The sequence below is a fragment of the Bos indicus genome, chromosome 14, assembly GCF_029378745.1.
Source record: "Bos indicus isolate NIAB-ARS_2022 breed Sahiwal x Tharparkar chromosome 14, NIAB-ARS_B.indTharparkar_mat_pri_1.0, whole genome shotgun sequence".
Taxonomy (NCBI): Eukaryota; Metazoa; Chordata; class Mammalia; order Artiodactyla; family Bovidae; genus Bos; species Bos indicus.
Genome location: NC_091773.1, coordinates 75,306,708 through 75,324,071, shown reverse-complemented (window position 1 = coordinate 75,324,071; position 17,364 = coordinate 75,306,708). Strand labels below are relative to the sequence as shown.

General features: G+C 39.2%; 1 pseudogene; it reads right to left on the bottom strand.

Moving 5' to 3' along the window:
• Positions 1-13,113: 13,113 nt before the first annotated feature.
• LOC109568266 (nucleolar RNA helicase 2-like) lies at positions 13,114-17,035 on the bottom strand (annotated as a pseudogene).
• Positions 17,036-17,364: the final 329 nt, after the last annotated feature.

Below are 17,364 nucleotides of genomic sequence, written 5' to 3'. Positions count from 1 at the left end.
CCATATATTCCCATTATAACATTTTTCTTCCTGCCCCTGTGTTTCTGCTCCCTCTCCTCTCCCCATGGATAGCCACTAATTTATTCTCTATATCTGTGAGCATGCTTTTGATTTATTCACCAGTCTGTTATATTTTTTAGATTTCACATGTTAGCTGCATCATACACCATTTGTTTTTATTTGTCTGACTTATTCACTTAGCATAATGTCCTGTTGCTGCAAATGGCAAAGTTTCATCCTTTGTTATGGCTCAGTAGTATTCCATTCTCTCTCTCTCTCTTTCTGTGTATATATATATATATGCACACATACACACCACATCTTCTTTATCAATTCATCTGTTGATGGACATTTTAGTTGTTAATAGATAATAAGAATAAAAATAATAGATGAATCTCATAAACATACTGTTGAGCAAAAGAAGGTATATACAATAGTGTATTCAGTATACAATTCTTTTTATATCAAGTTCATTTACATGCAAAATTACTGTAATGTTATTAGAAGTCATTATCACAATAACCTTGGGAAAGAGATTAGTGACTTAAAAGGAACATGAGATCAATACCAAGATTCTGTTAAAGGTCTGTTTCTTTATTTTGAAATGCAAATATGTTTATTTTGTGACTCTTTTTTTAAGTTTATTTTATACTGGAGTATAGTTGGTTAACAATGCTGTTAGTTTCAGGTGTATAGGAAAGTGCTTCAGTTACGCATATAAACGTACCTACTCTTAATCTGAATGTAGGCTATAGAGACATGTTCACTTTGTGAAAATTCATTAAATTTGTGACTTGTACACATCTATAGCTGTTATGATTTCATTAAATATGTATCTTATGTTTTTCTAGTAAAAGTTTGACCAAAGAGAGAGGAAAAGGAAGTTGGAAGACCTGTAGAAAACAGTCCATGGCTTATCATTGGTTGAGTCCTTATCAGGGAAGACAAGGAGTCTTTTTTTTCAGTCTTGTTCTGCTGTCCCTGCAGGGCATGAGAGCTCCCCTCTCTGGTCTCCCAGCTCTACTTAGGTGAGCTTTGTGCTTACCAGTTTTTACAACACTAATCCCATTCATGAGAGCTCCATCTTTATGAGTGACACCTAGTCATCTCCTAAAAGCTCCATCTTTTGAGAACTTCATCTTGAGAATTAGGATTTCAACATACATGTTGGGGGTTGGGGACATATTCATAATTACAATTACCAATGCAATTATACAGGAACTCTGAGGCTCAGTCAATCCACTAATTAGATTTTGTTAAGAATATTTATTGAAAACCAAGAAAAATGCAGAATATATAAAATAATATATTTTATTTGATCCTTTATTGATATATGTTATAACTTGTGCTGCAGTATGTTTAAGATTTTCAGTAAAAACACATTTTAATCATTTTGTGACAGAAATAAAGACTATCACAAAGCTTATCATGTCACTACTTGAGAAAGTAAATTGACACTTGGATTCAGCATATTTAGCCAGTTTTTACTTCAGTGCTTAGAAAGAATGGTGTTAATCTCTCTTTTCTTGTCACCGCATGCTATATCAGGAACAGCCAAATTGCTTGTATAAAGTTCAAACTAAATATAAAATCATTTTGTACAGAACATGCCTTTACTCAGTGGTTAGGTGGCATTTTCTAAATGAGCCTTCTAAAAGTACTGGGAAAATTTTCTCCAGAAAGGTCCTTTTCTACCACTTGAAAGGTCACTTTTTCTTGAAAATTTTTCTACCAAGAGGGCATTATTCACCTGTAATTGGGCTTTACTATTTCCACCTAAAATAAATAGGTATTTTTATTTATTTATTTTCATCATAAGCTACATCTGCTCATTACTAAGGAGTGACAATTAATACAGAGTAGTTTTATATTGAAGACATTATAAGGAAAATTAGTTAAAATTAGGATATGAATTTGTTGTAGGAGCACTTTTGATGTTCTAGAATGGGTCTACTTCCTGTCCAGTAGTCTCCCATTATGATCAAGAATGATAATGCAGTTATTAAGAGAATGTAAAGAACTCAAGAATGATGAAGGTGAAAAACAAGAGTGAAAAATCCAGTATGAAACTGAACATTAAAAAAACAAGATCATGGCATCTGGTCCCATCACTTCATGTAAATAGAATGGGAAAAAATGGAAGCAGTTACAGATTTTATTTTCTTGGACTCCAAAATCACTGAGGACTGTGACTGCAGCCGTGAAATTAAAAGACACTTGCTCCTTGGAAGGAAACCTGTGACAAACCCAGACAGCAGATTAAAAAGCAGAGATATCCCTTTACTGATAAAGGTCTGTATAGTCAAAGATACAGCTTTCCAGAAGTCATGTATGGATGTGAAAACTGGACCATAAAGAAGGCTGAGCACTGAAGAATTGATACTTTCAAATTGTGGTGCTAGAGAAGACTCTTGAGAATCCCTTCGACTCCAAGGAGATCAAACCAGTCAATCCTAAAGGAAATGAACCCTGAATATTCATTGGAAGGACTGATACTGAGGCTGATGGTCCTATAATTTGGCCATCTGATGTGAAGAGCTGACACATTGGAAAAGACCCTGATGCTGGGAAAGATTGAAAGCGAAAGGAGAAGGGGACAACAGAGGATGAGATGGTTAGATAGCATCATTGAGTCAATGGCCATGACCTTGAGCAAACCTCGTGAGATAGTAGAGGACAGAGGAGGCTGGAGCGCTGCAGTCCACGGGGTCGCAAAGAGCTGGACATGACTTGGTAACTGAAGAACAACAGCAAATTGATGGCAGAGCTCTTTGCCAGGCCAGAGCTGGTCTGCAGGCTTGATGCAAATAGGCTGCAACCCTTCACACAGCAGGCAGGATGGCTGAGCAGCAGCTGATGACAGGGGTTTCAGTGTGCTGTGGAGTAGGACTACCATCGTGGGCTGGAAAATTAGAAGACAGGGTGTTCTGATACGAGGAGATGCTCTTCTTCCTGCAATGTCCTTCCAGCACCCTCCCCTAAGAAAGGCTGACATTCGACTAACTTTGGAGAAAAAAAATGCTTTAGAGAATTCAGTCCATTATAAGCAATAAAGTCTAATGTTCCCCTCACTTTGACTACCATTTTTTGGGGGGGTTAAATAGTATTTTTAAATTTAATTTGTTTCTTTTATATTTGAGTGTAGTGGATTTACAATGTTGTGTTAATTTCAGGTGCACAGCAAAGGATTCAGTTATACATCCTAAGACGTATGTCCATTCTTTTTCAGAGACATTTGACTAAACTTTATATTTTTCTTTATATATATATATAGTGTTGAAGTATAGTTGACTAGTAATGTTTCAGGTGCACAGCAAGGTGATTCAGTTATACATATACACATATATTATTACTGAAATTATTTTCCTTTATAGGTTATTACAAGATATTGACTATGGTTCCCTGTGCTATACAGTAAAAGCTTGTTACTTGATGCATCTCTACTTTTTTAATTGGAAATATAGCACTTTATTAATATTACCTCAAGCAAGTGGAATCAGCATGTCATTTTTTTTTATTTAGGCAAAAATTCATAATTTTTCTAAAATATATATTGCTTTTGAACTGTGGTGTTGGAGAAGACTCTTGAGAGTCCCTTGGACTGCAAGGAGATCCAACCAGTCCATTCTGAAAGAAATCAGCCCTGGGATTTCTTTGGAAGGAATGATGCTAAAGCTGAAACTCTAGTACTTTGGCCACCTCATGTGAAGAGTTGACTCATTGGAAAATACTCTGATGCTGGGAGGGATTGGGAGCAGGAGGAGAAGGGGACGACAGAGGATGAGATGGCTGGATGGCATCACTGACTCGATGGATGTGAGTCTCAGTGAACTCCGGGAGTTGGTGATGGACAGAGAGGCCTGGCATGCTGCGATTCATGGAGTCGCAAAGAGTCAGACACGACTGAGTGACTAATCTGATCTGATATGAAAGCTTTTCTACTATGCTTGATAAATGCTTGAGAAAGAGCATAAAAAAGAAGAGGAGGTGGAGATACTGGAAAACATAAACTAAATGAAATGGGAGCACTGACTATGAAATAGAAAAAGTGAAACAAATTAGATATAAGTAAAAGATCATCATATAGTCCAATAAAACATGACTGCTCTTTAAAAACATCTGGAACTCTGGAGAAAAAAATGGCAATACTTGGGCATTTGTAATTTTCAAACAATTTCAATATAACTCTACTATGCATCTGAATTTTAAAAAGTGATTACAGGTTTTTCTATTAAATTGTAGTCCTGGTGATATCGAGTTTTATTATTTTTTCTGTTGACCAATCATGATACCATGGTTTTAAGTGAGTAATAGCTACATAATCACAATAATAAAAGATGTTTATCAGTTTTCACAATGAATAGCAAGATAAAAAATAAAAATTAATTACAATTGCAAGCCATAATGGAAACATGAATAACCTAACAATATAAAATAATTACATGCAATTTGGGAGCTCAAACAGAATGATGTGGTAAGTTGAAGTGCAAATGCACACGTTTTCATTTGCCTAGCCAGTCTATGTTTTTTCATTGGTGTATTTAATCCATTTACATTTAAAGTAATTATGGATATAGGAAATCAATCCTGAATATTCATTGGAGGAACTGATGCTGAGACTGAAGCTCCAGTACTTTGGTCACCTGATGTGAAGACCTGACTTATTGTAAAAGACCCTGATACTGGGAAAGATTGAAGACAGGAGGAGAAGCAGATGACAGAGGATGAGATGGTTGGATGGCATCACTGACTCAATGGACATGAGTTTCAGCAAGCTCTGGCAGTTGGTGATGGACAGGGAGGCCTGGTATGCTGCAGTCCATGGGGTCACAAAGAGTTAGACATGACTGAATGACTGAACAGCAACAACATGATCCTTTTACCATTTTCTTAATTGTTTTGGTTTTATTTTCTGTTGGTCTTTTCCTTCTCTTGTGTTTCTTGCCTAGAGAAGTTCTTTAGCATTTGTTGTATAGCTGATTTGGTGATGCTGAATTCTCCTAACTTTTGCTTGTCTGGAATGCTTTTGATTTCTCCATCAAATCTGAATGAGAGTCTTGCTGGGTAGAGTATTCTTGGTTGTGGGTCCTTCTGTTTCATCACTTTAAATATATCACGCCATTCCATTCTGGCTAGTAGACTGTCTGTTGAGAAATCCACTGATAACCTGATTGGAGTTCCCTTGTGTGTGGTTTGTCATTTTCCCCTTGTTGCTTTTAATATTTTGTCTTTGTCTTTAATCTTTGTCAGTTTATGTGTGTCTTGATATGTTCCTCCTTGGGTTTATCCTGCCTGGGACTCTCTGTGCTTCCTGGACTTGGTTGACTATTTCCTTTCCCATGTTTGCAAAGTTTTCAACTACTACCTCTTCAAATATTTTCTCAGGTCCTTTCTGTCTCTCTTCTCCTTCTGGGACCCCTATAATGTGAATGTTGGTGCATTTAACGCTGGCCAAGAGGTCTCTTAGGCTGTCTTAATTTCTTTCCATTCTTTTTTCTGTATTCTATTCTGAGGTAGTGAATTTCCACCATGCCTGTCCTCCAGGTCATTTACCCATTCTTCTGCCTCAGTTATTCTGCTATTGATTCCTTCTAGTGTATTATTCCGGAGAAGGCAATGGCACCCCACTCCAGTACTCTTGCCTGGAAAATACCATGGACAGAGGAGCCTGGTTGGCTGCAGTCCATGGGGTCACTAGGAGTCGGACATGACTGAGCGACTTCACTTTCACTTTTCACTTTCATGCATTGGAGAAGGAAATGGCAACCCACTCCAGTGTTCTTACCTGGAGAATCCTAGGGACAGGGGAGCCTGGTGGGCTGCCGTCTCTGGGGTCGCACAGAGTCGGACACCACTGAAGTGACTTAGCAGCAGCAGCAGCAGTGTATTATTCATCTTTGTATGTTTGTTCTTTAGTTCTTGTCACAGTAGGTCTTTGTTTAGGTCTTTGACAAACATATTTTGCATCATCTCTACTGTTTTCCACTGGATTCTTCACTATCATTTTTATGAATTCGTTTTCTGGAAGTCTGCCTATCTCCACTTAATTTAGTTGTTTTCCTGGGGTTGTATCTTCTCCCTTCATTTGGGACATAACTTTCTACTTTTTAAAAATCTTTATTGAGTTTCTGTAATGTGTTTTTTCCTTTTTGGTTGCAGACCCCTGATTTCTATTTTCTTAGAACATTTATTTTTAGAAAACTTGCAATTGTATTTTTCTACCCTTTGATATGTTAATCATCTTCCAGACTCTTGCCAATTTGACAACCCAGGAATGTCTTTTTCAAGGAAATGGAGATCATTCTATTGAATTATTATAATCAAGAAAGATAGTCCCCCTATTGCCCAGTCTCTGTGAAAGTGTATGAGACTAATTGTGATCAGCAAGTTAGCAAACACATATGGCCTAATCTAACTGACAACTTTTCTCCAAATTTTCATCCAGTACCAGTCTAGTAGCTCACACTAGTGTTTAAAAACTCTCTGAGCTTCTGTTTCAACAAAGTTAAATTCAGCCTGTCTTCTCTTATGCAAGTGTTTTGAATAAACCTTTCCTTGCTTATTTAAATTATTTAGTACAGCACTTTGACAGCATCATCTTTTAGATTTTAAATAGCTCAGTTGTAATTCCATCATGTCTACTAGCTTTGTTCATAGTAATGCTTCCTAAGGCCTACTTGGCTTCACACTCCAGGATATCTAGATCTCAGTGAGTGACTACCCATCATGGATATCTGGGCCATTAAAACCTTTTTTATATAGTTCTCTGTGTATTCTTGCCACCTCTTCTTAATCTCTTCTGTTTCTGTCAGATCCTTGTCGTTTTGGCCTTTATTGTGCCCATCTTTGTATGAAATATTCCCATGATATCTCCAATTTTCTTGACAAGATCTCCAGTTTTTCTCATTCTATTATTTTCCTCTATTTCTTTGCATTGTTCACTTAAGAAGGCCTTCTTATCTGTACTTGTTATTCTCAGGAAATCTCCACTCAGTAGGATATATCTTTCCCTTTCCCCTTTACCTTTTGCTTCTCTTCTTTTCTCAGCTATTTGTAGATCCTCTTCAGATGAACACTTTGCCTTCTTGAATTTTCTTTCCTTTGTGATGGTTTTTGTTACCACCTCCTGTACAACATTTTGAACCTCTGTCTGTAATTCTCTTGATATTCAACCAGGTCTAATCCCTTGAATCCCTTTGTCACCTCCACTGTATAATCAGAAGGGATATGATTTAGGTCATACATGAGTAGACCAGTTGTTTTCCCTACTTTCTTCAACTTAAGCCTGGATTTTGCAGTAAGGAGCTCGTGATCTGAGTCACAGTCAGCTCCTGGTCTTGTTTTTCCCGACTGTATAGAGTTTCTCCATCTTTGGCTACAAATAATATAATTGATCTGACATCATAATTGATCATCTGGTGATGTCCATGTGTAGAGTCTTCTCTTGTGTTGTTGGAAGAGGGTGTTTGCTATGATGAAATTGTTTTTTTGACCAAACTCTACTAGCTTTTGCCCTGCTTCATTCTGTACTCCAAGGCCAAATTTGCCAGTTATTTCAGGTAATTCTTGACTTCCTACTTTCACATTCCAGTCCCCTATAACGAAAAGGACATCTTTTTTGGTTGTTAGTTCTAGAAGGTCTTGTAGGTCTTCATAGAACTGTTCAACTTCAGCTTCTTCAGCATTACTGGTCAGGGCATAGACTTGGATTACTGTGATATTGCATGGTTCACCTTGGAAACAAACTGAGTTCATTCTGTCATTTTTGAGGTTGCATCCAAGTACTGCATTTCAGACTCTTTTGTTGACTCTGAGGGCTACTCCATTTCTTTTAAGGGATTCTTACCCACAGTAGTAGATCTAATGGTCATCTGAGTTAAATTTGTCCATTCCTGTCCATTTTAGCTCCCTGATCCCTTCACTGTTGATGCTCAACCTTGCCATCTCCTGCTTGACCATGTCCAATTTATCTTGATTCACGGATCTAACATTCCAGGTTCCAATGCAATATTGTTATTTAGAGCATCAGACTTCACTCTTGCCAACAGACACATCCATGACTGAGTTTCATTTCCGTCTTGGCCCAGCCTCCTCATTCTTTCTGGAGTTATTTCTCGGCTCTTCCCCAGTAGCATACTGGACATCTACCGACCCGGGGGGCTCATCTTCCAGTGTCTTCTTTTTTTGCCTTTTCATAGTGTGGAGTTTCTTGAGACAAGAATACTAAAGTGGTTGGCCACTCCCTTCTCAGTGGACCATATTTTGTCAGAACTCTCCACCACGACCTTTCCATCTCGGGTGGCCCTGCATGGCATGGCTCATAGCATTTTTTAGCTACACAGGCTGTGACCCATGTGATCATTTTGGTTAGCTTTCAGTGATTGTGATTTTCATCCTGGAGGCTATGGGATTGTAGTTCTTGCTTCTTCTGTCTGCTCTCTGATGAATGAGGATAAGAGGATTGTTCTATTTTTCTGAAGGGAGGGACTGGCTTTGGAGGAAAACTGAGTCTTGCTCTGGTGGGCAGGGCCATGCTCAGTAAATCTTTAACCCAATTTTCTGTTAATGGTTGGGCTGTGCTCCCTCCCTGTTAGTTGTTTGTCCTGAGGCAGAATAAAACATCTTGACAATATAGAACTCTTCTATTTGCTTTATTTTTGCTTTTATTTGAACAAATAGCCACAGTTGGTATGCCCAGCTTTGAAGAATAAGAACAATTTCATTATCTTTGAAGTTTCAGAAAACATCTCACATGTATTTTTTATTGATTGTTAATTATATCTAATAAGACAGAAGACAGGCATTAATTTTGCCCAAGAATTCACAGCCATTTTCTTGGTAAGTACTAGCAACTATTATGGCATAAAGCTGTATTTTTATATATTAACTCAATTTTATAGTAAAAATATTTTATGTACAGCTGTAAGGAAACTGCTGCCCATAGATAGTTCCAACATAAAAATTGATTATATTTTAAAAGTTCATTGAGTTGTCTCATACATAAACTGGAAAATAATTTCTCTGTAGAAAATAGTAAAAATGATATTATTTCCCAGGCTAGCCCAACAAACCTATTTAAACCATACAGTAGTTGAATTATACATTTATAAATATGGCTTGAATTCTGGGATCCAGGAGAAACTTTGGCTTCATTTATTGAGATGGTCATGTTGTCCTAAGCCATGTAAAGTGAAATTCCCATTAATCTTCTTTACTTTCTGATTCTTTCTTCCTAAAGGTCAGGTACACTGCCCGTTCAATCTATTTGATAAACCAAGCCATTTCTATGCAAACTTAAATGCTTCAGTTGCTATTTAAGTAAGCTTAGTATCTCAGCAAAATCAGAATTTAGTAAAATGTGATCCACAAGGCAAGAGTTGTTGGTCATCAATTACCTAACTCCCTCTGGTTTGATGGGAAACCATGAGGAGTTCAAGCAATAACACTGATAAGTGGATGAAAGAATAAAAGCAAAGAGAATGTGAGAACAAAGAGACATGCAGTCAGGATTCAAGGACAGAACTGAAGTCTAAACAGAGAAAGAATTCTGCCTCAAGAATCAGGAGTTAACTTTTGAGCCAACTGTAAAGGTGACTGAGTAAGAAGCAGTTGGCTATAAAGACCCAGTCAGAGAAACCAGTGTCTAGAAAGATTTCAGTTGTTCAAAATAATTAAATAAAAATAAGACAGGCCATGGGTTTGAATTCCCCCATCATAGTTTATTTCTCAAGGTTCCCAGTACAGAACTTACAGGAATTAAGGCATTAAGAAAATGCTACTCTCAAGTTCCCTGTATCATGTGCAGTTTCCCAGAGAAATATCACTTGAGACCTCAGAGTAATACCCATCCTGGGGCTATATTAGGTTCTTCCGTTCCCTCAAAGCAACAACCTAAAAATAACCATATAGTTTGTTCTTAAAAAGAAGTCTCCAGGTAGCTGCAACCTTTCAGCTAGCAGTAGGAGTAGCAGTCTAACAGAAAGAGATCCTATACTGTAGTATAGGAGCTAAGCTTTGAGAAACTAAATTGGATCATTGTACCTAAAATCCCTAGCTTGCCCATTAGAAGTTGAACTCTAGAAACATTAATGAACAATTACGTTTTCATTATTTAAAAAGTTTCATCATGCACCTTCACTTGCCCTTCTCTTTGCTCTCAATACATATGAATGTCTCCTTGCATGTAGAAAATACTTTCAGTGATTTTCTGACTCTTCAGCAATCCAATGCTATACCCCTACTCCCTTCTTGGTAAATCATGTTAATCTTCCAATAGGAGATGGAGTACATTATAATCAAGAACCATTTATTCAGCTTCCTTACTTAGGAAGAAAGTTATAGGGCCATGTAAAATAATTTCTAATAAAATACTTATAATTACACATACATATATTTTTAAAATCCGTGAAGAATTAACTGAAGCATGAATCACCTTATATTGAGAAGCTAAAAATGTATCAAAATACACATAACAATGACTAAACTAAATACTATCTCCTATCAAATATATCAGTTCAGTTCAGTCAAACAGTCGTGTCCGACTCTTTGCAACCCAATGAATTGCAGCAGGTCAGCCTTCCCTGTCTATCACCAACTCCTGGAGTTCACTCAAACTCACGTCCGTCGAGTCAGTGATGCCATCCAGCCATCTCATCCTCTGTTGTCCCCTTCTCCTCTTGCCCCTAATCCCTCCCAGCATCAGAGTCTTTCCCAATGAGTCAACTCTTTGCATGAGGTGGCCAAAGTACTGGAGTTTCAGCTTTTGCATCATTCCTTCCAAAGAAATCCCAGGGCTGATCTCCGTCAGAATGGACTGGTTGGATCTCCTTGCAGTCCAAGGGACTCTCAAGAGTCTTCTCCAACACCACAGTCCAAAAGCATCAATTCTTCAGTGCTCAGCTTTCTTCACAGTCCAATTCTCACATCCATATATGACCACTGGGAAAACCATAGCCTTGACTAGATGGACCTTTGTTGGCCAAGTAATGTCTCTGCTTTTGAATATGCTATCTAAGTTGGCCATAACTTTCCTTTCAAGGCGTAAGCGTCTTTTAATTTCATGGCTGCAGTCACCATCTGCAGTGATTTTGGAGCCCAAAAAAATAAAGTCAGACACTGTTTCCACTCTTTCCCTACCTATTTCCTATGAAGTGATGGGACCAGATGCCATGATCTTAGTCTTCTGAATGTTGAGCTTTAAGCCAGCTTTTTCACTCTCCTCTTTCACTTTCATCAAGAGGCTTTTTAGTTCCTCTTCACTTTCTGCCATATCTGCATATAAGTGTCATATTGGTGTCATCTGCATATCTGAGGTTATTGATATTTCTCCCGACAATCTTAATTCCAGCTTGTGCTTCTTCCAGCCTGTTTCTCATGATGTACTCTGCATGTAGGTTAAATAAGCAGGGTAATAATATACAGCCTTGATGTATTCCTTTTCCTATTTGGAACCAGTCTGTTGTTCCATGTCCAGTTCTAACTGTTGCTTCCTGATCTGCAGATAGGTTTCTCAAGAGGCAGGTCAGGTGGTCTGGTATTCCCATCTCTTTCAGAATTTTCCACAGTTTATTGTGATCCACACAGTCAAAGGCTTTGGCATAGTCAATAAAGCAGAAATAGATGTTTTTCTGGAACTCTCTTGCTTTTTCCATGATCCAGCAGATGTTAGCAATTTGATCTCTGGTTCCTCTGCCTTTTATAAAACCCGCTTGAACATCTGGAAGTTCACGGTTCATGTATTGCTGAAGCCTGGCTTGGAGAATTTTGAGCATTACTTTACTAGCATGTGAGATGAGTGCAATTGTGCGGTAGTTTGAGCATTCTTTGGCATTGCCTTTCTTTGGGATTGGAATGAAAACTGACCTTTTCCAGTCCTGTGGCCACTGCTGAGTTTTCCAAATTTGCTGACATATTGAGTGCAGCACTTTCACAGCATCATCTTCCAGGATTTGAAATAGCTCAACTGGAATTCCATCACTTCCACTAGCTTTTTTCATAGTGATGCTTTCTAAGGCCCACTTGACTTCACATTCCAGGATGTCTGGCTCTAGGTGAGTGATCACACCATCATGATTATCTTGGTCGTGAAGATCTTTTTTGTATAGTTCTTCTGTGTATTCTTGTCACCTCTTCTTAATATCTTCTTCTTCTGTTAGGTCCATACCATTTCTGTCCTTTATCGAGCCCACCTTTGCATGAAATGTTCCCTTGGTATCTCTAATTTTCTTGAAGAGATCTCTGGTCTTTCCCATTCTGTTGCTTTCCTCTATTTCTTTGCACTGATCGCTGAGGAAGGCTTTCTTATCTCTTCTTGCTCCAAATCTAGAACATATGCTGGTATAAGCTGTGTTCCATCACAGATAAGTGTGAAACTTTGCTTCAAAATATTGCTCACTGTTAATTTTTAGAAGATCCATCATAGGACCATAGGAGTAATTGGCAGTCAAATGACTGAGGAGTACCAGTCAGAGAACAAAGCCTTGGGTGCTCAAAGTGTTTCTCTAAAAACTGTCGCATTCCCCATGATATTTAGGAAAGACACTATTAACAGTGAGTGTGAGTGATAGTTGCCCAGTCCTGTCTGACTCTTTGCAACTCCATGGACTGTAGCCCACAAGGCTTCTTTGTCCATGGAATTCTCCAGGCAAGAATACTGGAGTCGGTTGCCATTTCCTTCTCCAGAGGATATTCCCCACCCAGGGAATTGAACACAAGTCTCTGGCATTGCAGGCGGATTCTTTACCATCTGAGCCTCCAGGGAAGCCTACTATTAAGAGACATTTCTAAGTATAAAGACAGGTCAATTTAAACAGTATCAGAGATACTTGCTTGACTCTATCGTAGAATCTATAGACAATACATTAGAATATGTAATTAATCCATACACCTTTTCTAAAGGAATACCCAAGACAGAAGTAGCAATAAAGTTATAAATGACAATCATAAATCAGATGAAATATTTTAGATGAAGTTTACCTCTCTTGAAGAAATGGGGACTGGGAAACCGGTCAGGATGGAAATACAATGTGCTTTTAACTTTGCATAAAAAATAATGTTCAGTTCCATGTTGCTGAACATAGCTCTGTTTTTGCCAAATAAATCCTCTACTTTAAATTACTGTCCGAATGCTTTATTAAAACTCTGCCTCTGGCCTTTGTTTTGGAATCTGTAACTTTTGTTGCTTCCCTATTAGGCTTCCCTAGTAGCTCAGACAGTAAAGCATCTACTTGCAATACCGGAACCCAGGTTCAATCCCTGGGTCAGGATGGTCCCCTGGAGAAGGAAACGGCAACCCACTGCGGTATTCTTGTCTGGAGAATTCCATGGACAGAGGAGCCTGGTGGGCTAGTCCACGGGGTCATAAAGAGTCGGACACGACTGAGCGCCTAACTCAGTCTTTTGTTGTCGCCTCCTGATCGCTGTCCTCTGAAGATTCTACTTCTTTCCCGCTGTCGCCTGACACCTCAGCTGCCCTTGGAAGTTGCGCTATCCTTCCCTGGTCCTTCTTGCTCTGACTGCTCCGTAGCCACAGAAAACTGCCAGCGCCGTGAATCACGCCACTCTTCCTGTACTTTGTTACTGCTGCAGTAGGGATGTCAAAGCAAACACCCTGCTTTCCTTTGAGAAGGACCATTCCCTTCACTTTGGAATCAGTATCCTCACCCAAGAGCTCTTCAAGTTCTTTCCAAGCAGAACTAATGTTTGGCATTGCAATCGCGCACTGCCGATCATGGTCACAAAGCCTTCATTTGAGTTGTTCACGGAGCGCTGGTCTACCGACGTGGCACCGGAGAAGTGGGTCAGGGCTGTTGCAGGGGCTTCCAAGGTTCCCTGCTCCCCAGTCAGGTTCTCGGCTGACTGCTCGAAGTGACCAATAGCAGCGGGAGGCACGGAGTCCAAGAGCCTGATGGCATCTTCGCTAGAAGCTTTTATTATCTCTGTTTCAGAATGAACACCTATTCGCTTAAATGTAATTCCCACTTTTTGCTCCACTTGGGCTAACTAGTATTCTTCTTTGTGCTGGGAAAAGCAGATGCAAATCCCGGTCATTCCAACTCTACCTGTTCACCCAGAACGATGAATGTAGGGACTCCACATCCTTTGGCAGAAAACTTTGAACAACCAGGTGAACCTCAGGGATGTCTAACCCACGTGCAGCAACATTGGTTGGAACCCAAACTCCAAAATCACCATTTCTAAAACCTTTCCTGGTGATTTGCCTTTGCTTCTATGGATTGTCTCTGTGCAATGACTGGGCATTGTACCTTACGGCCACATTCTGCGACAACTCCTGGGTTTCTTTCTTCATTTCACAAAATACGATACCCTTGAAAACCACTATCTCCAATAACTGCTGCCTTCTGAGTCCAGTGGCACTTGATAGCCACATGCTCTACAGTTATTGCCATTTTCTGCGTCTATTTACCAATCAGGTCCATTTGTTCATATGTAGATTTCATGTATTTCTTAGCAACATTACACAACCAATGGAAGCAAGTTGCAGAAAAAAAGTAATGTTTTAGGTTGTCTTCTGAATCATTCTTGCATGCCATGGATAAAATCTCTTCCACTTGATCATCAAAGCCCTTGTCCAACATTTGGTCAACCAATCCAGGACAACATGCTTAAGTTTGGTGAGATCTAGCTTGCCATTCTGCAGGTGGTCTTTTTCTTAAGTTAATTTATTTTTTAATTGAAGGATACTTGCTTTAAAGGATTTTGTTGCTTTCTTTCAAACATCAACATGAATCAGCCATAAGTATACATATGTCCCTCCCTCTTGAAACTCCCTTCTATCTCCCTCCCCATCCCACCCCTCTAGGTTGATGCAGAGCCCCTGTTTGACTTTCCTGAGACATATAGCAAATCCCCATTGGCTATCTATTTTACATATGGTAATGTCAGTTTCTGTGATACTCTCTCCATACATCTCACCCTCTCCACCCCTCTCCCCATGTCCATATGTCTGTTCTCTCTGTCTGTTTCTCCATTGGTGCCCTGCAAATAAATTCATCAATACCATCTTTCTAGATTCCATATATGTGCATTAGTATATGATATTTATCTTTCTCTTTCTGACTTACTTCATTCTGTATAACAGACTCTAGATTTATCCACATCATTAGAACTGACTCAAATGTGTTCCTTTTTAATGCTAAGTAATATTTCATTGTGTGTATGTAAAACTTCAGTATCCATTCATCTGTCAGTGGACATCTAGGTTGCTTCTATGGTCTAGCTGTTGTAAATAGTGCTGAATAAGACCAGAAACTGTAAAACTCTTAGAGGAAAACATAGGCAGAACACTCAATGACATAAAGCAAGATCCTCTATGACCCACCTCCTAGAATAATGGAAGTAAAAAAATTAAACAACTGGGACCTAATTAAGCTTAAACGCTTTTGCATAGCAAAGGAAACTATAAACCAGGTGAAAAGACAACCCTCAGAATGGGAGAAAATAATAGCAAATGAAAAAAAACTTACAAAGGATTAATTTCCAAAATATACAAGCAGTTCATACAATTCAATACTAGAAAAACAAACAACTCAATCAAAAAGTGGGAAAAAGACCTAAACAGACATTTCTCCAAAGAAGACATACAAATGGCTAACAAACACTTGAAAAGATGCTCAACATTGCTCATTATTAGAAAAATGAAAATTAAAACTACAATGAGATATCACCTCACACTGGCCAGAATGACTATCATCAAAAAGTCTACAAACAATAAATGCTGGAGAGAGTGTAGCGGAAAGAGAACCCTCTTGCACTGTTGCTGGAAATATAAATTGATATCACCACTATGGAAGACAGTATGGAGATTCCTAAAAAAAAAAAAAGCTAGGAACAAAACCACCATATGACCCAGCAATCCCACTCTTAGGTCCACACCCTGCTGCTGCCAAGTCGCTTCAGTGGCGTCCGACTCTGTGCAACCCCACAGATGGCAGCCCACCAGGCTCCCCCGACCCTGGGATTCTCCAGGCAAGAACACTGGAGTGGGTTGCCATTGCCTTCTCCGATACACCCTGAGGAAATCAAAATTGAAAAAGACACAGGCAGGTGATCTTTGATACGACCTGATGTCCCAATCAGGATATCAGTCCCCTTCCTCAGGCATTCAATTTGCCCTCTATAGGATGTTCCACCATAAAAACAAGCTGTTGTCAGCTTTTTTGTGATGTCACTAAAGTCCCTGCTTACTTGACTTGCCAACTCCCTGTGGGTTCAAGAACCAGTACCTGAGGGGTACCGCCTCTCTTCCGGTCTTGCAGATCTCCCTGAAGTTTCTCAACCAAAGGGAAAGCAAAGGAGAATGTCTTTCTGGTTCCTGCCCATGCCTGTGAAATCAAATCCTTTCCACTATAGACCTGGTGAAACGTCTTTGCTTGTATGGGAAACAGGAAGGTCACTCCCTGGGCTTTGAGAAGTTTAATAGTTTCTTCAGATATGGGAAAATTAGAGAAAGCTCCTTTTTGTTTTTGCTCCACAGTCATTTCCTGCTCTAACTCACTGTTTTCTTCACTGGTAGCTTCCTTGGATTTGGAGTCAGATCCAAAAACAGGGAACCTATTCTTGAAGTTGTGGCTTTGCTCTCCAGTTTCTTCATTTATTTCTTTTTCTTTCTTCATCTTTTTGGGCTTAGGTGCACCAACTTTTCCTCAGAAGGCTCTTCATTTTTTATAACTTTTTTGGTTTTAGGAGAAACAATTGTCTTTTCACAGGGCTTCTTCGATTTTTTTTAACTTTTGTTTTTAGGAGAAATAATGTCATCTTGAGATGGCCCTTCTTTCTTTTTGGCCTTTTATGGATTTAGGAGAATTCATTGCAACCTCAGAAGGCCCTGCTTTCTTTTTAACCTTTTTAGCTTTGGGGGAAATCATTTCTTCCTTTTCTTCTGCTGCCTCTTCAGTCTGATGAGATTTTGGCTTCTCTTTTTTACCTTGCCTCTCATTTGCTTTCCCAGAATCTCCACTTTTTCCATGGCTGTGTCTGACACCAAGTCCACATCACTAAGAAGTTTTCTCGGCATGACTCAGCACAAGTGTACACCAAGTGGTCTTGTCTATCGCATAGAGAGGAAGAGACACGGCCATTTTTGATTCAAAGAAGAAGACCAAGCCCATGACAATCCTAGATTTGATCCTAGAACAGAAAAGGGATGTGAATGAGACAGAGACAAACTTTGAATGAGAGTGAATTCTCGCACTGTTGCAAAAGTTCTAGGCCCCACAATAACCTGATCATCTGATCCCACAAAGGCACTGGGAGTCCCCAGGGAATCTGACTTTGAAGGACAGTGGGATTTGATTACAGAACTTCCACAGGACTAGAGGAAACAGAGATTCTTGGAGGGCACAA